Source organism: Lichenostomus cassidix, chromosome 6, assembly GCF_008360975.1.
Source record: "Lichenostomus cassidix isolate B80296 chromosome 6, HeHo_3.0, whole genome shotgun sequence".
NCBI classification, from domain to species: Eukaryota; Metazoa; Chordata; class Aves; order Passeriformes; family Meliphagidae; genus Lichenostomus; species Lichenostomus cassidix.
Window position 1 is genome coordinate 9,269,532 of NC_139487.1, and position 21,529 is coordinate 9,291,060.

Here is a 21,529-nt window from a genome sequence, read left to right on the forward strand (position 1 = left end):
ATTGACTCTCTGGTGCTTTCAGTAAGAGCGAATAGTGTGACCACCCAACTCACAGAACTGAGCAGCAGCCCGAGAAAATTAACTGTAAAAGTGGATGATTTCTGTACACAGAGAGGACGAAAAACCCAGGGGTTTTATAACTTGGATAAAAAATAAGAATATACTGAGCTGCACCAGTCGTTATGGGCAGTATTGTTAAAATGCTTCCCAAGCATCTTTCCCTGGCTGTGATCGGAGATAGGATACAGAGCTCTGGGGACCTCACTGACTCTTGTTTGTCTGCCTGTAGCCATCATTCCTGCAGAAATCCACAGTTCAGTTTCTGTACTGACCCAGGAATTAATCAAGAAACTTTCTTCTTGACAACAAGCTTCTTGACTGATTTGTAATAAATTTTGAAGAACAACGGGAAAAGTTGCTGTGATGATACCAACTTTTAAAAAAATATTTTCTGTGTTGTTTCTCTACCTTTGCATGTTTTCAAAGTGTGAAACAATTCACCAATGTTTGACCTCATTCAGCATTATCTTCCCTGATTCTCACTCCAAGCAAAGAGGAAAAAAAAATGAGACATTATTATAAACATTATATAAATTATAATCATTGCTGAAATTAAAAAAAAAAAAAGGAAGCTGTTCTGTGTTACACATGAATAAAAAGTCTTTACTATTTGCAGTGTGGAGAAGAAGCAAAAAATAGCAAAAAAAATACAACACTGGAGCTCAGAAATTAAAAAGAATACACAGCATGTAATGATGTTTAGAGGCCAAAATTTTTGCAAAAGGGATTTTTTTTCCTGGGCAGAAAGAATTGGTGCATTCCTGAATTTTGTGTTAGGATGCCAGCTAAAATCCAATCCATCTGTTCTTTTTCACATTTGCTGGTACCTGAAGAGAACAAATTAGGCTTTGTTAGAGTCCTCTCAGTTGGAATATCCAGCTAAAAAGCTGGACACCCAAGAAACATTAAACCTGAAGCAAACTTTAGGGTTTCCAGAAGTAGTTGCTTCATGTCAAAGACAATTCTGGATGAATCAGATTATAGTTCTTAAAGGTTCATTGGAAATTCATGCCTGTGCTTTTCAGGCCAAGGCAAATTAGGAGCTCTTCCTGCAACTTGGAAAAACCACTTTCCAAAAACTCCTGATTGCCCTATATGCCACACCACACCTGGCAGAGGCATTCTCCTGAGCCAAAGGGCAATATGAAAGGATTCCTTTCCTTTTGAGAGTTTTTTCATTATCTAAAGCCCATGGACAGAATTTTGTGAACCCAAACTGTTCTGGATCCTGTAAGAAGGAACATATAGTTCAAAATCAGTGCATTTCAACTTTGTGTACGTAATTGCCTCAATAATTTTCCAGTTTCATTGCTCTGCTCAATTGCAATTACAACACAAACACCACTTAGTAGCCTTGCTGGCATTACAGAGCACCAACTATTGGACTGATTTTTTGATTAATCACATTTCTATGCTGATCTCTAAAGTTAGTTAAAGATTTTCAAAGCAAACATATCTTTCTGTCAGAAAATGAGCCAGATTAAATTTCTTTCACAGGAACACATTCATTTCAGTAAAATTGAGTATCAAATATGGAAACAGAGCATGGGACTTCTTGTACAATAATAAACCAAATTAAGCAAATATAAAATTAGATATAATAATGGAAAAGCTGAGATCCAAAGTAATAGATTTTCAAAAATGCTGTTCTTGATGACTCAAGATAAAAATATTTTCTTATGAAGTAGACATCTAGTCCTTTTTATCTCTCTTGAATGCAAAGTTCAACAAGACTCAATGATATTAAAGTTCCTACATTCATTACCATTTTCACACTACTTGGGATTGTTTAAAAAGCAAAGCCACTGCAAATAACTGGTACCCTTGAGTGAGACACAAATGCACCAGACTCTTAGAAATCATTTAGCCTCAAGTCAGAAAAAAGAGAATAGCACAAATACCTTAAATGAACTTGCCAATATCTCTTCATTTACCCCTACTTTGGTTCATTTTGAGATGTATAACCATATTTAATAAGTATTCAATATGTATTTTATGTACAAGTAATAGTGTGGAAATCTACTCAGGGACTCAAAGTTATATGTAAATTTAACCTTATACATTGAGAAATTTATTCTCGAAGATCTTAACAGTGTTTACAAATGTATTTCTAAAATTCCTGATACATCTAAATCCTCACCTCAGTGGGAGGAAGCAGGAACTATGGGTGACAAATACAGTCTACTTAAAAGATGTTTTAAACCTGCAACTCTACATTGTGAGAATGCAGATACTATTTTCTGTGTTTAAGATTTGTACTTTCCTTTTAGATTCTGTATTTGTCCCTGACCTTGAGTTCAACAAGAATCATTTCTGCCTAACCAAAGTCTGTGAAGTGACAGCTTTAGTGCCTAAGTTCTGTTCCTGTAGAATTCCCCTATGCTAAGCTGCTGACAGATACAAGGATGGAAAAAGCATTCTCTTTTGCATAACCCTATTGCACTGCTGTCAATTTCTTACCAGCCTTTACTATATTTTGTTTCCAAGCAAATGTAATATTCAAGAAACACATCCAACTGGCAAATGTGGAAAATGAAATACACTGTCCAAAGAGAAGGGTCAGCAGTGTTGTCAGCTTCATATATTTTGCATCAAATAGCAATGCACCACCACCCACCATGACTTAACCACCTGGGCTCTGGGTGAACCTTAGGGCCTCTTCCATTCCTGACATATTTTTCACTTATGTTAGGTCATTTTGTCATCTAGGCAGACTTTTCTCCACAAGTAACCAGAACAAAACTGCTCACAAAATACTCATCAGACAGGCAGTGGTGGCCTAATCCTTCTAGACTGAGCTGGGAAGGATTTCTGCTGCTAAAGGCAGCCTCTGGAGAGACCACACAAGTATCTTTTACAGTCCATTCATACCACTGCACGACTGCAATGGAACTGAATTCACATGACACAGCACTAGGACCACTCAAAATATTTGGCAATTCTCCCCAGCAGGATCCTTAACAACCAGGCTGCTGTGGCGCTTAATCACACTGCTGCGAATCTGGTTTGGCCACAAAGGAACTCTGCTTCCAGCTCAGAATGGAAATTTTAAAAGTAATTTTAAAAAAGTATTTGTACTTAAGGAGAAACAAAACTGTAACTATGCTGCTCCCTTTCCTGTTTAGTTCATCATGAGAGGTATGGAGTTTAAACAGAAGGAAATTTGAGAACTCAAATAGTTTGCCAAGATCTCTCTGCAAATACGTTCTTCCTTATAGCAATGACAATACAGCACAAAAACACCTTGAGAAAATGCAGGTGCACCAGCTGTCACAATATATAGAATCACAGAATTTTTAGGTTGGAAAAGACTTTTAAGACCATTAAGTCCATTTGTTTATCCAGCATTACCAAGTCCACCACTAAGCCGTGTCTCTCAGTGCCACATTTACACACCTGTTAGATCCCTCCAGGGATGGTCACTCGAGCACTTCCCTGGGCAGCCTGTTCCAGGGCTTGACAACCTTTCCAGAGAAGAATTTTTTCCTAATAGCCAATCTAAAGCTCCCCTGGTGCATCTTGTGGCCATTTCCTCTTCTACCACTCGTTATTTGGGAGAAGTGACCAACCTCCACCTCACTGCAACCTCCTTTCAGGGCAATACATGGGGCACCACATCAGGAAAATTACTCATTAAAAAAATAATTCAGGAAAAGAAAATATTCCTGCCAACACAGCAGAGTAACAATTAAGGTGCAGGCAGGCTTTCCTTTGCAGATGGAGCCCTGGACACAAATTGATATCTACATTAAGTCCCTTGCCCTTGCCAGCATCCTTCTTGTGTTATCAGAATCTTTGAGATCAGACTATTCTGTGAAGCAAAATTTGGACATTACATCAAATATTCCCAGAGAAAATGTCATTCTGTGCCCTCTCTACTGAACCCACTCATTTACACACAACAGCCCTGGTTTCAAAGCAGGATCTGAGACATGGCTTAGCCACCAGAGACAGGTTTTTTGTATTTTCAGTTTATTTTGGCCACAGTTCATGTGTGCTTTTGTGTATTGAAAGTCACAGTCCTTGGCCAAGCCATTTCACCAAATATATTAAGGATCTGATCCATCCTTTGTTGAATGGTGGCAGAACTCCCACTGACACCATGAAAACAGGATTAAGCACTAATCTTTTATGCAAAGCATAAATTATTTTTTTTCATCTCCTAAACTGCAAACACCACTGAGGTCGCTGCATTTTTCAGCACTATCTGTTTAATATTTGCCTACTGCTGGGTTTGCTACAGATTTTTTTTAGGAGATGGAAGTGCAGCATTTATGGCTTTTTTAATTATGAGAAAAATTATGAGTTTATCCTGACATTAATAGCAATTACTGGAGAAATTATGACCAAAGAGGTTGCAGACAAAACCCCTTTTTTTTTGCAAAGAAATTTAGAGGCCATCATGAGGAGTATTATGGAAAATAAAGCAGGATAATGTAGTTCTAACGGGGGAAATGGACTGGATTGTACCTAAAGAAAATTAGCTCAAGTTCATTTTACTTCAGTGAAGTTATTGCACTTTACCTTGGGCCCATCTACTAATTTCTCAACTTATGAGTAGCAATGAGAATTGAACATTTTGGGTTTAAGTGATATTTACAAAACATAGTGGCTGGATTTTGAAAGTCTGTAACAATTTGAGCTCATACCTATCTTATCCAAACTGCTGACAATTTTGCATAAATACTAAATTCTGCCTGGGAAAGGAAAAAAAGGGATTAAAAGATTTAAATCTCTTTAGAAAGTCTCTTGAAATTATATATTCATCTTAAAAGGAAATCGGACTTGAGGCAGGACTGTGAACTCAACTATAAATCTGGAGTGATTTCTGTAAAATTATTATAGATTTTCAGCTTAAAGTCTTCCTCTGGACTTTTCAATGCGTTAAAAGGAAAGCTGAGTTTTTTGTTTTCTGCAGTTGTAAAATCTTGGGAAATGGAGACTGATAGCGAATAGATGAAAGAAGCTGATTTTTCATTTTAAAAGTAGTACATTTTATAATGGCTAATGTTAAAATTACTCATGAAGTAGTGTTTTATTTCATTTGCTGAAATTTATTCCGAATTTTTACTTTAACTAGTGAAGCATCAATTGACATTTCCTGGCAAAAGACATGAACCTTCACAGCATATAAGCAACCCATCCCAGCTGCCTGGGAGTAATATCTGCTCTACAGCATATGGGCACATCCTGCAGCAGCCACAGCCTTCTCACTTTTATGACTGTGGAGACAGTGAGAAACACTCAAGGAAGCAGAATTTGCCAAGTTGTGTGAGGACATGTGGAAGAGAGGAATAATCAGAGATAGGAAAACACCTGCCCAGATGGCTGTGGCTGACTGTGTCCTGAGATTGCCCTCCCGTGACTTACACCAGACTTCTCCATCACTGCACTGGAGCAGGAGCTTGATTCCCTGTACCAGTCAGGTTATGGCATTTTATTCCTGTCCTCTGAGAGATTTTCCTATCTTCATCCCACTTTGCTTCATGGCTCTGATTTTCAGCTGAGCCACCCCAGGTACCTCCGTGGCACTCCAAGGAGGGATGAAAGCTCATGGAAAAAGGCACTGAGCACCTCTGTGCAACTGTTCTGGGTTCTCAAAAGCCCCAGAAATGGGACACAGGGTCAGTGCTATGGTACTGCCATCCATCTCACCTTTCCCAATAACCTCACAAAAGCCATCACACCAGACTGTTTCCTTGGCATGAAGGAAAAATGAAGTCACTTGCTCGTGTTGTCTCTTTCCTCTTTCATTGTACTTTGTGCATAGGTCAGGACCCTCCCGTAGCATTTGAAAAGCCAGTTTCTGGGCCTTTAATCAAGCACCTGGATGTTTTCAAAAGGAAAATCATAAAAACAGTTTTTGAGCATCCCTTACACCTCTTCAAATTATATCTTTATGTCTGTGAGTGCTCTTCCATGGCTTTTTGCATCTGGAAAAAAGGAAGCTTCCCTGGACAGGATACAAATGCACAGTGAAACTCAGCATATTTATGTAAAGTCTGGTCACCAACATTAGCATTGTGTCAACTCATTTCTGAAAAGAATGTAAGAGAAAATGCCAACCCAGTCCTAAAATTCTCAACATTAATGTCTGATTCTGGGATGACACCAGAAAATCCCTAAATTCACTGGTATTCCCTTAGAATAGAATCAGCAGGGACAGTGAAAAAGCCTGCAGTGTGACTTGGAAAAGGAAATCACAGCTTTGTTTTTGTTTGAGCCAATAGAGTCATGAATCCCAGATCAGAAAACACTCCATTTATTTAGACAAAAACACAGAAGGTCCAACCTATGTAGGACCTGCACCTGGTCAGCTGTGGACAGAGCAGACAGGGAGGCACTCCTGGCTCTCCTCCTACTGGTGTGTTCCTGAAATGTCATGGGAATATGGATCTTCCTGGCAGCTCCAGCATTTCCTCCAAGGATGAAGGCAACTGAAGCACGTGGCATGTGACCTTGGCAGCCTTGTTTGCCTTATGCATCCTGTTTCTAAAGGCTTGGATTTAGTGCTGAGATCCAATGTCCTCAGGGTATTTTCTTACTGGAAGGGAAAGTTTATGCATATTTTAGGAAAATATGTTTTGGTATGGTTTGCTTGTTGTCCCTCCTTCAGGGTCTGTTTTTTCCAAGTGTCAGAAAAACAAGATGCTAGGTTTCCAAGGGTCTTACAACTGCATCAAACATGATCCAGATGCCAAAGAGAAGGAAACACTCACTGTACCCTTAGCAGCTTTCCCCATACATATCTCACTGTGTACTCTGCAGCAGGTGAATAAAAAGTCTGTGGGGAATGATTTGCAATAAGGCAATAGCAATTTTGCAATAAGGCAATAGAATTTCTCTTCTTTCCAAAATGTGCTTGCCAGCACAGAAAGACACTCTGACCACTGCACTCAGGTTGTTCCTGGCAACACAAAACAGGAGGAATGGGAACCTCTAAGGAGAAAGTGGCACAGCCGAGCAGGGCTGACCCCAAGCAGAAGCAGTTGTAACCATGGAGTGAATGCCAAGGACCATTATCCTGGGAGCAGCTGGCACACTTCTGAGGGCCCTGCCCCAATGTTCCTCTGCACAGCCATTAAAGAGAGGCAAGTGGGAATTAATAGCTTTGACCGCCCTTAAACACAACCACGCACAGCACATGACAAACAGAATGCTTGGGAAAGAGGGAGACCGAGCCACATCTGTGTGCCAGGCTGCTCAGCAGCTGCTTTTGTATCCTTCATCTGAAAAAGTCCCAAGGTTGTTTGACTTCATCCCAAACTCCTGAAAGCCTGGAGTTCTGATATCAAGCACCCTGATCACTTTACAGAGTTGGATGAAAAGTGAAGTTCACTGTGTACAACTTTCCCTGCCTGGCTCTGCAGCTCTTCACCTCCAGCTGCAAGCTCAGCAACACTAAGTATTCAAGCACAGCAAAGCACTTTGCTGCAGCTGTGCCCAGCAAGAGAGGAAAGCACTTCCACTAACTTTTCCTGTCAGTCTCAGCACTTGTGCTGCTGTTGCTCACCTCCCCAGGAGAGCAGAGCTCCCACTCAACTACAAGAGCCACCTGCTTTCCCCTCAGCAAGCCACCCATCCTCTGTCATGCATCTTCCTTATGGACAAGGTTTGGTCCCCCAGCCCCTGCTCACCCAGGTTGGTGTGCATGGTTAGAATAATGAGCTCCATTTCGGGAGGATCTTTCCTCCAGATGGATCCAAAGCATTTCACAAACTGTTAATTAAGCAAGCCAAACTCAGCAGAGGAAGCTCTCCCTAGCACTGCACCAAAAAATCCTTTTTGGATGTTAGAAAGCAGATGTCACCACCAGCCCAGCACAAGTAATGGGAGTTACCGGTAAGGAAACTCAGCCTGGGGAGGAAATATCTGAGTGCATCAGGTACCAGGTCAGATAATTTATGATTTCCTCTAAGCAAGAGGTACCATAAAAGGAAGGCTGGGTTGTTTTCCTCCAGTGCTCCCAGGGAGAGGCTGCACTAGACCTTCACTGAGCTCCTGGTGATGCATGTCCAGGTTTCTGCTGCCCTGTTCTGAGATAGTCAATGGGGAATAGGTTACTAAAGTAACTAGAAGGTTTTTCTTGCTTTTCAGTTTTTCATGTTCCTTATGGATTGTCTTTTCCCCAGAGGTTAAAGCCTGGTTCCTAAAGGCCCCTAGACTTCACAACGGTAATGGGGGTAAAACCCTCTAAATTCTCCATCAGATTTTTGAGACCGCAGTGCTGGAAGAAGGAAAGCATCAACAGAAAAAAAGAAATCTCTGCAGATGCAAAATCCCCTCACTCTATTGCATTTGTCTCAGCATGTGACCTATACAAGCAAAGGATGTGCCCTCAGAGTCTCTTCTGGGTCATTTTTTAACTTTGCTGGTGGTGAATAAGGCCCTTTCTTATCTCATGTAACCACCAGACACAGCATGGATGCATGCATGTCTGCATTCAGGAAAGCCATGGAATCCACCAGGTGGGAAAAATGGACACCATGGGCCAATATGTGCACTTACCTCTCATGTGGCCACATCTCCCCCTGCTCACCGCGGGTCCATCCCACTGGAAATGCTGTCCAGGGAGACTGGACTGAGGTCCCTCTTAAACACCAAATGTCAGGAGGACAGGAAGAATTCTGTGAGGCAGAGTAGAGAGATTAGTTACCAGTACAACCCTGGCCCAAATTGTTTCTGCCCCAGAAACCCTGTGAAGGTAGGTCAGGAAATATGAGGTGTAGCTGGTCACCAGAGACCATCCATGGAGATATCCAAGGATATTTTACCTGTGCAATGAGGTCAAGGGCAAGTGGAGGTTGCTGCAATTTCCCTGTCAGGGAGGAGTTATAAAACTGGCAGTACCAAACTGAGACAAAGCTCCTTTTGTGCCAGGATGAGGCTTTACTAATCATGCTTGTATCTGATTGTATTCCACTTCACGTTTTCAAGGCACATTAAAAAGCTGTGACTAAATAGGTAACTTCAATGAGGAAATTTCCATTTTAAACTAGCATCCTCCCAAAATAGAAAAAAAAATTTTGGAATATAGACAGCTGACCAAAGGCTACCTTATTTGCATAATGAGTGCTCCCCATAAAACAGAAAAATTAAAGCTCTTTGAGTTCAGATTTAACATTAGCTGTACTCTTGAAAACTGCCCCGGGGTGCAGAAATATGCATAAGTGTTTCTACTCTACTGCCAGAAGTGATTGTACCTTCAGGAAATGCTTTTTAAACCAGTTTCTGAGTCTCACTCAAACTACTTAAATACTTTCTTGCAGTTCACATGCTGAGTTTTGTTACAGATTCGATTATAAACGTTGAATCCCAAATACCTCTCAAACTACTCCCTTTTGAAAAGCATAGGAAGTCATATAGGGATAAGGGATGCTCATTTCCAATAGGATTTGCCACAAACCATAGACCCCTGCTTATATCTGATGGCTTTCTGAAGTCCTCTCATTCATATAATAATGGCATTGCTCTGCAAAGCTCGTTGATGCCTGGGAGGCTTGAAGAATAGTTAGAAGTCTTGTTTGGGAAGATTTTTAAAGTTTCTCATTTTTCTGCTGTTAAGGTTTGTATAAATGCAAGGTAAGAAAATTGTTCTTCATGTTTCATTATTGAGAAAGCAGCCACCACTGAGAAGCCACAATGAGACTCCCTCTCTCTCTTCAGGCAACAGCCCACTAGACAAATTGAAGTCTGTTATTTCTGCAGAGTTCCAATTCATATGGAATATTTTGAAACGGTCTCATAAGCAAAAAATTTTAGAACAAGACATTACAAAATAGGAGAAAAAAGAATGTGACTCTAGCCTAATTTCCCTGCAGTATTGAATTTGGTTTTAAAGAAAAAGAAACAGTGAACACAGAAAAAGACATAGCCCTGGTTTTAAAAGGATGAAAAAGAAAACAGATAAAAACTTGTCATTTGACTTGCTATTTATTTGAATTTTCTAAATTCTTTGTACAAATTCAAAGTGTATCAAGAATGAAGAAAATACATAAAGCTTCCTATTAAATTTTTTTATGAAAAGCCCATAGTATTCTTCTTTTTACATTGCACCTCTTTCTGAAATGGCACAGAGAAGTCTCGACACACTGTGATCACCTTTTGCATTATCAGCTACAAGAAAATCTAACCAGAAAGAGGACTTTATTAGGAATCAGGGTATACTCCTCATTTTCCTACAAAACACCTGATGATGCAGAAATCGCCATATTTTCCTACCTAGATAGGAGGGAGTTGCTTTTCACAGTCTACAAACATGGATCAAATATTGTTCTGATTTCTTGTGGCTCTCCATTGTCTCCTCAGTAAAATGCTCACAATTATGTGACAATAAGAGTGACCTGGGATAAGGACAATCAGAAAAGGGAGATATCAGGATCTCTGTCTCTTGGTGTCTTCTGGTTAATACAGGAGCAGCACTAGAAGCTCTGCTTTGATGAAGACACAGCCTGCTGGACCCCAAACAGGAGTAATCAGAAGAAATTCTGTGTTTAATGTTATAAGCATCTCAAAGATCCATTTTGATCTTAAAATCTCACCTGACAGCCTATGTCTTGCAACTTAAACTCATGTTCAAGCTCAAGCCTTAGACCTTCAATTCACATGGTGGCTATGATCAAGTGTCTCAGCCAAAGCTCAGAGCAGCAGATGAAAGGAATTGGTTTGCACTGATTTTGACCCATAGCTGGTGTACATGGCCAGTAAAGTGGATTGGGGTATCATGTTGAAGCTCATAGCTTAAGAAACACAGCAGACAGGAAAATGTTTGCAAAAAGTCTTGGTGTCTGTACATCATGATCAGCTCTACTAAATAAACAGATCAGCTCTGAATTGGCTCTAGTGCTAATTTCTACACCTTGTCTCCATATTAAACATTTCTTTCATTTGATTGAGGAGCAGACTTACTGTCCTGTGGACAAGCCACCAGTAACAGCCCAGGAGTAACACCTGAGAAATGGCACAATTTAAGATCTAGCCAGTGTTTCGCATTTATTTCTATATCAATGTATAATTATGTGCAGTGAATAGACATGGAAAACAGTCACAGCCTTGGCATGGAGAATTTCTGTACAGACATAGCATTTACAAAGTATATTATTACTGACACCTAATTTAGTCTGTCAGAGTGGCACTATGAGGGACTAATTAAAGTCAAAGTAGAACAAATGCTTGTACTCAAGAAAAACACCAGGGAAAACACAGACAGATTTTACAAATCTGCCCATAGCTTGTTCCTGTCAGTGTGAAGTGTGTCTGAGGTGGTACATTTTATACATTTTACCTGCTTGAAAGTAGAGTCTGTTCCACTAAGGTAGCTCTCAATTTCAAAAGAGCAAATCACTGGCACTCACTATTTGCCCAGACTTGCTTAGTTAACCAAGCTTAAGATTTTGAATTTTGAGCCTCCAATCTCATTTTTAAAGTTTTCTCCTGCTTTTCATGGTCCCAGAAATCTATATTCCCAAATATGATAAATCTCTCATGCCGATAAGGAAAAACAAAAGCAAACAAACAAACGAAAAGAACAGGCAGGATGATGAGAAGGAGGAGGGTAAGCGAGAGCATTGTATTTCCAGCAGAACTGTTGGACCAACTCACTGTCAGTTGCTTTTTGAAGGAAGACCCCACAACTACCAGGGTATTTTGCAGGGCATTAGATTCATTCAGTGTAGGGCTGGGGCAAAAGGAGAAAGGATGCTGAGGCTGTTATATGCCAAGCTCTGATTAATTCAGCAAATGAGGATCTTTCTTGCCAGAGGCCAGTATTTTGAAGATACCCTGAAAAGGCCTGTTTTAAAATTCACCGAAGCTACAGGATTTCAAGACAACTATTTATGGAGTCACTCCTGAATAACTGTTTACTGTTTGCAGTACACAGAAAGAGAATTTTCAATTTCATTTTCAGCGCCTGAAATTACCTCAGTTTTGCTATCAGCATTCAGTACATGGACACCACAAGGTATCAAGGAGGACATGTTTGCTTGTGTTTCTGAGGTTCAGCAAAGCTAGGAGACAGGACACAAAGCTGTGCACCCCAAAATCCACCACTTTGACATATCAATCAACCATGTGACATTCAGTGGCTGTTCCCAGCATGGGCTTTGGCCACAGAGCAGTGTAGCATTGGTGATAGCTGCAGATAAGACTAAGCTCCACAAGGAATGGTTCCATCCTTTCCTGTGGGCACACCACTTGAATGGCAAAAAATAGGCTGTGTATGCTGCCTTAGGGTAGAGGAATGACAAAGAGGTTTCATGTTTGCATAGGAAGGCTTTCAGAACTGAGGCATGAAACACATTTCAACATGTCATCTACAAGGCTAAAGAAGTTCAGCCCAATACTGGCTTTCTTAGCTCGGCTGCAGAGTATTTTCCAAAGTCCAGCCCTTTCAAATTGTTTCTGCAGGCCCACATGTACCATCCATGGTACAAATCTGGATGAAATCTTCATTCACACAGTTCAGAGTGTTGTTGTTCCCTCTACAGTCACTGGATCCCATTGCTCCCCCTTGTTCCATGCTAGAGATGCTCCTCACAGCCTGTACAACATATACATCCAGGCAGCAAGCTTTGCTTCGTACAACACCAGCCCAGCCTGAAGGGACAGTGGCTGGGTTTAGAGCAGCTCCTGTCTTTATTTTTAGATGGTTTTCAGAAGGACAGGAGCTGAGCTTTCCTAGAAGAATAGCCAGAGACTGGCATACAATTACACTGTATTACCTTCAGTCAGATAAATCACTTTTGGGGGAAAGAAGTTCATAACAACTCCAGACATGCCTAATCGTTCCACTGTGTGTCTCTGGATAAAGCCTAGGACTGGAAACAAAATGAAATCATTACATTAAATTATTTGTACTGCTGTAATGTTTGAGAGCCCCAGCTAAAATGAGACCTGACTTTAGCGGGTGCTGTGCAGAGCCAGCCAGAAGCAGTTTTTGCCTGGAGTTTTTTGCCATCTCAACACAAAGGAGAAAGGCAGAGGTGCACTTGTTCCCCCTCTCCCCATGGGTGTGGAGCCAGAGGAGGTCTGGGGCCAGCGAAGGCTGGTGTGAATGACAGCAGAGAGCAGAGTTTTTGCAACACCACATGACCCAGGTAGCTTTATTTTTATTGTTGGTATTATTAAATACATTATCAGAGCCTCCTCAAGCAGTGTAAACCAAGATGATTTCCTCAAGCTATGCTCCAAGAGGCATATTACACCCCCCACCAAACTTATTGAATTAAGTGAAGTATGAATATTATCTTTGCTTATGGCTTTCAAGGCTCATGAATGCTACTGTAATTGTTTTCATAGCACAGATCAATAAGTAGAGGCCAAATAGGCCCTGCCTGCCTCAGGGGAAAGGCATTAAGAGTAGCTGGGTAACAGCTTTTTCAAGAGATCTTTCTGCCCACCAAACAAAGGGAACTCGCTGCAAACTCTCACCTTCTTGGGAAAAGATCTTATTTGCAAGTCAGTCTATGAATTGTTTTCTAAGCAGAAGATGCTTTCATTTGGAATTAAGGGATCCAGTTAACTGGCTAGGGTTTTCTTAAAAAGTCCTAAATCTTAAAGTATTTTAAATTAATCCACATTTTAAAGCACCTCCCTTCTTCCCCCCAATCAGTGTTGTCAGAATTCATATGTCACTTGGATGCAAACAGAGATCTGCTAGATATTCCAGAAAGATCATGCAGGTGAAGTCTGTGCTCATTTGTGGACAACAGGAAACACAAAAGATGCCAAAGGCCAATCAAATAAATTTTTAAAAATCCTCCTTTCTTGCTATGTTGAAGAAATTTTTTTTAGTGTGTTTGTCATTTGCTCCAAGAGGAAATATGCCTTGCTATTTATGCAGCAAGTTAGCATATTTCTGAAGACATAAATAAAAATATCAAGGTGAAACACTGAGGAGTTTATTAGCTTAGTTATTAAGAGCTCTTTACACTTAACAACCTAAAGCATACACAAAGCAATTTGCAATCAGCACTTTTTAAGCTCTGAATAATCCATTCCTTGAGCAAGCTTTCCTTCTTCCTTGAAAACATCTTTCATGTCTCCAAACTATCAAAGAGGAAAGCCAAATTCATTAAAGCAACTCCTTAGCTATGCATTCCTCTCTCTCCATCATATCTCCTGTTCTCAAGTGAGCTCATTACTTTGTAATTGGAGCTACAGATCCTCCTGCCAGGGCAGGACTCAGCCCAGGGAGAACATCTCTCGTGGATGGGATCCAGCTGGATAAGGGACCTGTGCAACACAGGGATGTGACAACTGGCAGAGCTGTTAGCCTGGGACATTTGGTCCCCTTTCCTGGTTACAGCTTCTCCTCTAACCAGAGATCTCCTCCAGATCCCCTCCTTCCACTACCATCTCCTCTCCCATCCAGACTGCATTCCCCTACTGCTCTATTCCTCTCTTACACACAAACTCTCCTCTTCTCCCATCTCCTTCAGCTTTCCAATCGCTGCAGTACCTGAATACCTCCTCTCCCTTCACTAGCCAGATTTTTCTTTCATCCTCCTTCTCTCTTTTTCCCTTTTCCTTAGTGGTTTTCTCTCTTTTTAATGCAATCTACACTGGGAAAAATATTTCTGCTGCTAAATAGAATTTTTGAGATGTGCTGTGCTTATTCAAGCCTTGCACTCACAACACCCAGGTTAGGTTAATATATTCTCTTAATTATATTGCTGGCTGGCTGCAATGCATCATCTTAAACCAAGCTAGCATTTTGTAGTGCACCTAAAGATATCTCCCTGAGTGTAAATGAACCTACAGTTTCTTGCAATGATCATGCAAGTGAGACACCTTCTGGCAAGGGTAACATGAAACAGACACGGAGAGTTTGTAAATAAGACCCTTTGTTTTTTTAAGTAATCCATGGAAACATACCCAATACCAGGAGACAAGTGGGATCGGAGAAGCAAAATTCATGTTTGAGACACAAATCCTGAAAATCTGCCATTTTTACAGACTTTCTTAGAGCTGAGAATCACAGCATAGGCACTTCAGCTTCTTTTCCTGACTGTCTGCTTAAATGACACTTCTCTCTTTCTCTGGACTGGAAGGCTTTAGGGCTCATCTCATAGCAGTTCCTTAAATTTTCCTCAGATTCAAAAGGTGAAAAATATAAGTTTCTGCAACACCCACCTGGTAGCTTTCAGGAGAGCTGCACCACCATCTGGCATAACAAGATGCTCTGTGACCTCTCCCATAGACTTTGCAGTCACTTGCTCTTGGTGTTGTTATCATTAATCTGAAAGAAATAATATTAGACAGAGAGCATATGGTGAATCTAACAACCTAGATAATATAGGCAGTCAGTTCAATTAGACTTGATAGGCGAAGAGGTGGCTTTGCAGGAAGACAATGAGAAAAGGAATCAGTAAAAGAATGAAATAATAACTAACTTTATCATGGGCCAGGCCAAGGATCTGTCTCCCACCAAAAACAAAGCATTACTAAAGCTACAGCAGAGAATACTCTGGGCAGAACCCCATTTGTCTTGACACAACACAACACCAAAAACTCATGCTGTAATACTCAGCTCTTTTGATTGTTTTTCAAATCTATATACTTCCCAGTCTTTTATGAGCACATTTTTCTGAGGATGGGAAAGAAAGAGACCCAGGAGCTTTGTTCTGAAATAACACAGTATTTCCCAAATCTGCAATGAGTAAAAATATTTTCATAAATTAACTTACTTAAACTTTGCAGAGAAAATCTTTTTAAAAAAACTAATCCAAGTATTTTAGTAGGGTGACAATGCAACAGATCAGGTTAAAAGTAATGTAAACTAATCAATGTAAACTAAAGGGAGCACTAAAACAGATCCTCGTTCTTACATTTCTGTTGCCAACACTGAATTCAAATAGGATCATGCTGGCAGCAATGTAAAGAAAAATAAGTTGTTATCCAAAAATTAATCCTAGGCAGCCAAAATGCAGTATACATTATTGAAACAGAAGCTGACACATACATAGCATCATCGTTGGGATAATTTTATTTAATGTGACAACATCCTGAATTATTAGAAAAACCAGTTCAGCGGATAGGAAATTCCAAAACACATATCAGCTTTCTGACCTCTCACCACCTCTTTCTAAACTCATGAACATTTTAGACATATACAAGAAGAGTCTATTTGGCCGACTGTAAATAGGAAAAGAACACATTCTGACACACCATTCTGGTTGCCATTTGTTGATGTGATTGAAAACAAGATCTCCCCTGCCCTGTACTTGGCTGATTGAGCTGTACAGTCCTTGTTTTCACTCCCCGGGGTTTGGAGACCAGTGGATCTGAATGCAAGAAATCATTTTCTCCCTGTTCAGAATCACTGTAATTTATGAGGGAAGGAAAATGTTTGCATTTTTCTGCAGCATGGTAAAATGTTTTCACAATTATTTTCCACCCTTTTTTTCCTCCCACGGTAGTTGTAAAGCATTCTTAGCTTTGATGGTATCTTTTTTTCCTTGCTGGTGGTACCTGCTGCTGATTAATGTCTAGTTAATAGAAGACACTACACAAAACCATCAGTGAGCAAATTAAAATGATCTAAGAGTCCTTTCTGGCTTTATACTTTCTGAAACCATTAAAGAGTCAAGCATATCTGTGCCATTGCAAGGGAAGAGATCCTGTAATATTTCATCTGCTTGTGATTTCTGGGAACATGTCCAGTGATGTATGACTGCCAGGGGAAGGCAGAATTTTCTCCCTGGGGACTCCACTGGAGCAGAGCTTCCCGGTACCTCATCAGCCTCCACTGCTCAAAGTCCTTGTGCCTGGGGTGGTTTCCCTTAAAGAGAGACTGCAGTGGAGGGAGAGAGGTCCAAAGCAAGGTTGCCTGAACTTTAGGTCTCCACAGATTTGACAGTTCAGCCAAAGGGTCTTTTTTAGGTGTTACTATAAAGAAAAAAATCGAGTATCTATTTTCCACATGGAAAAAAAAATGAACAGGATTTTTTTATAAGAAAAGCTTTTTTTTTTTTTTAATAGAAGTCTTTTGGCTGAAACAATAAGTTCCTGGAGCTAGGGTTTCTGCAAGAGGCCGTAATATTGTCTGAAAAATCATTCAATTAATAATAGTTAACTTGTGGGAACAGCTCCAGAGTAAATTCTTCCTTCTTCTGTATGGCTCTTTAGAAGTTGTACTGAATATAACTCCTTCTCCTAAAAACAAGGGGGACCTGGATCATTCCACTGCTCCCATTCTTGCCTTGTAGAAACACCCACAAGCTGAAAACTCCTAAATGGGAAAAAATAAACCTTAGCCACCCATTTTGTGGTTTTTTACCTTGCTTGGTCTTGTGAAAGGAAAAGGCTTCTCTGCTGGCTGGTCTGCAAGCCAGCAGACAACACAAGAGGGCTCTGTGGCTGCACAGAGCAGGCCCCACCGCTTGACACCGCACTCCGCATGGATGCATTTCTGCTCACCTGCTCCTTCTCACCGCACACCGCTGGCTGCTGGCACCTCCTTTCCATGGATGAGCAGGAAACCTTCCTTCTGCTGCCTCCAGCTGCCCCCAGCTCCTGGCTTATTATTTAGCTGGGGCTCTGGGATGTCTCTGCACAGCTCTGGCTCAGCAGTGCCCCGGCAGCAGGGCAGAGAGCAGTCCTGCAGCCTTGCTGGAAGTGCCTGACCGCTCTGATGAGGCTCTTGCTACAGAAGCTCAGAGCAGGAAAATGGTTTCCCTTCAGCTCTTTCTCTTCCGAGATCATTAAAGGTCCTGCTGCAGGCAGGGCTGGCCACGTGGATGGTGTCTGCAGTGTGTGACCAGGAGCTGCTCCATGCCTGTTCCCATCCCCGTCTCCTGATGCCTGTTCCCATCCCCGTCTCCTGATGCCTGTTCCCATCCCCATCTCCTGATGCCTGTTCCCATCCCCATCTCCTGATGCCTGTTCCCATCCCCATCTCCATCCTAGGGTTTCTCCCTGCAGCTGCAGTCACCACTCTTGCTGCAGGAGCCACAGTCTGAGCTATGAGCTGGTTTTTCATTTGCACCATTTTGCTACCACAGCTCAGCTAAGTTTTTGCAGATCTTTCTGGAAAATTTCCCTGCCTGTCTCAAAAACCTGTGGGATTTGTTGCAGTGAGGAAAATCTCCCCTTCTCACTGACTTGCTGAGGGCCCTACTCAGCCCCAAGGACAGCAGGTAGCTGCTGGCCCCATCACAGCTTTGGCATGGATGGATTCCTCCCTGTTCCTGCAAAAGTGCCACAGACACTTTTTGTGAATGCCCTCCTCAGAAAATTCCCCTGTACCACAGAGCCATGCCTCTTGCCTTGCTAACTGAACTTGCTTTTTCCGGCCATCAGAAGTCATAGACGGCATTTTTTCCAAACTGTCTCCTTTACTCTTTTGAAACTGACACCACAGAAAATCCTAGCCTACTGATGGGTGGAAAAAAATAAACCTTAATTAGGTAGAAACCTAGAGTCCTTGATCTCTTTGGAGTGTGGAGTTTGCTATTACAATAACTGTCAGTTTCTCAAACATCTCTGGGCTGCCCCATGTCAAAGAAAGGGTGACTCAAGCACATGCAACACCACCTCAGTTCAGACCATGCAGGCAAGAGCAGCAGGAGCCTGAAGTGAGCAGTTTTACAGCATTAACCAGCATTTGTTCAAAGGATAGGACAAATTGCTCTATCCTTGTTCACAGGCTGTAACCTCATGTCAGTGCAGGGCACTGACCCTTACCAGGGACTCCTATGAGTGTGTGGCTGTCAAAACTCCTTCGTCTCCATCTAGTCTCACCTGCAAAATACGCCCAAAGGAAGGCCTAAATGCCTCTTCTGCAAAAGGTTCTCCAAGTACAACAGTTATTCAGTAAAGATATTTAATTAATATCATCCTTCTCCCCTGGACAAAGGGCAGTACAGCCCACATGGACATCTCTCTCCAGCTGGGTGCCCATGGCACCAAATGCAGAGTCAAGGGAGGGCAGGGGATCAGAGCTGGCCTGAGCCACAGTCCCACCCCACACACACACAAGCCTTTTTCCTGGTTTGCTTCAATGAACACACTTCAATCTCCTCACTGCAGGTTTTGCAAGAGGATCGCTGGAGCCTGCTGCACTGCTAGGAATCGTGCATCTTCTGCCCAGCCCATAGCATCCACTAACAGTGTGCAGCAGGTCCCAAAGGATTGGGGAAAGGAGTAAGTTTGCCCCCTGCCAGCAGGGTGACAGCAGAGATGGCACAGGTCTGCCCAGCCTGCAGACACTTATTCTCTGTCAGCCAAGTCTCCAGGTGGCAGATCAGAGGAGCCAGCTGCTCTGATGGAAATGAACCTGTTTTCTCCCTCTCCCACACAAATAAAAGCCACAGATAAAAGAAGTCATGCTGGAAGCTGCTATTTATGAGGAGCAGTTTAACACAGATGACTTGGAGAGCAAGTGGAAACTAAGGCTCGGGCTGAGATCCCAGATGAGAGAGCCAAGGGGAAGCAGGTCGTTTCCAGACATACATCTCACTGCACAGTGATGAGAAAAGTGCTGAGGCCAGCTCAGGGTTCCCAAGAGCAGAGGCAGTATTGAAGGATCTCCCCTCACAGCTGGGAACAGCCTGCTGTGGAAACCACAGGGAGATACATGGGACTGCAATGAGACAGGGAGGGACAGGGAGGAAGGGATGGACATTGTGCTGAACCGGCCACCAAAAAGCCTTTTCTCCTGTGCCCAAAATCCAGCCTTCCCAAGATCCTCACAAATATTTCCAGACTACAGGAATAAAAATAGCATCCTTATACCTGATGGAAAGAGCATGGGGAGGGGTGGATATTTGTTCAAAGCCAGAGAGGCAAAGCAAAGGGAGGTCATCCTCATGGGACAAGTCACTGCTCTGTCCCTGTGATCCACTCAGTGACCAGTTTCTGCCAACCCCAGATCCAACAGGGTCCCTTCCAGGAAAAAGCCTGATTGAAGCTACTGTTCCTTGAAAAGGTTTGGAGAAGAGCAATGAAGTTTCCTTTCCAGAGGGACAGGACATGGAACGTTCTAGCTCAGAGCTCCCCATAATCTGCCTTCTGCAAAGGCACAATCTCCTCCTCTCCCTCTCCTCTCATTCATGCTACTGTGTCCGTGACTGAGCTCTGCCTGCAAGAGACAATTCCATTTCAGTGCAACAGATTCAAACTCTAATTGAGTTTTCCCATTTAAATCAAGGCAGGAACAGCTCTGCCAGCCTGCAGTCATGAGAGTTATTTTTGAAGAGAATTTTCGAACTAGCCAGGAAGTCAAATATAACATTTTTAAAACATTTTTAAGTGTGTGTGGGTGTGCACGTGAGTGCATTTCCTTCTGCAAGCAAAGGAACAATTGCTCCCTGTGCATGAGAGGAGCCAGGTTGCTTTAATTGTGTAGCTGCAGATATGGCTTCTTTGTGGCAGTTGAAAACAAAAAATCTTCAGTTTATGTGTGTATTCCTGCTTTAAGTGACTCACTGTAATGGAAAAAAACATAATGCTCCTTCTCTTCTTTTAGCTCTGTCTCATCCCAGACACCATCTATCTTCATGCCACTCTACGGCTGCTTGCACGGTGGTGTCCCCTCCCTTATGCTCCTTAATTCAAGTGCACAGTCTGGGGACTATTTGGAATAGCTTATCTCTATCTCTGCATAGCACAAGGAAGGACTGTTTTATGATGAAGGTATCATATTAGGACTGACACCTAGACTTCACATTTAATACTGATTCAAACTTCTGATGGAACTCAGTTTTTCATCTCCTATTATGCAAAAGTGCAAAAAAACTCAGTTTTTCATCCTGTGCTGTTTCAAGGCAAAGTACAAGGCATTATCTCTTTAGCAAGATTTAGCACATTGAACATCTATTAATCTTCCATCACTAATTACATTGTAAACCTGTATTTTCTATCACTTCCTTATGTCATCTTCTAAATACTGGGGGTTTTTTAAGAGCTAAGTGAACTCCTTGATAGATGTTTTGATCTCTAGTTTAATAGGCCTTTACAGTTTAAATCGGTGTTAGGAATAAAATTCAATAGTTGCATACTGAGATAGCTTCAATTTCATTGATCCTTTAGTAGGATGAGAGTGCTTTGCAGGGTTTAACATCTTCCAGATAAATTGATTGGCATGTTTTGAAGGTTCAAATACTTTAACAAAGATGTTTTTCCTAGGATAAAAATGTTTGCACAAAAGCATACATTTTGCGGTCGAACAATTAACAATCAAATGATGATGAGCCCATCATCATCTTGTGCAATAAACACAATCTCTCAGCTACAGTGAAACCTTGCTCTGAATTTCTCTCAAAGCAGAGCCAGTTCCACCCCATGTCATGTCCATTTATTGGTCCCTTACTGCATCAGCTTGTTTCTGAGGACCTAATGAAGAACAGTGCTGAAAGTCACTCCCTAACATTAAGATAACCAACATCCACCTCTCTCCTCTCATCCACTAAGCCAGTCACCTCACTGGAGAGGTCATCATCATCCCTCTGTGCAGTGAGGAAGAAGG

The 21,529-nt window shown here is 41.7% G+C and overlaps 1 long non-coding RNA gene across 1 annotated transcript; it reads right to left on the reverse strand.

The window, feature by feature from the left end:
* Positions 1-6,069: 6,069 nt before the first annotated feature.
* Positions 6,070-15,304, reverse strand: LOC146435161 (uncharacterized). The gene is made up of 3 exons (XR_014853069.1): positions 15,196-15,304; positions 8,569-8,687; positions 6,070-6,604 (listed from the first exon to the last, which is right to left on the reverse strand). It is a non-coding gene; the product is annotated as an uncharacterized LOC146435161 (long non-coding RNA).
* Between the last annotated feature and the right edge of the window lie 6,225 nt (positions 15,305-21,529).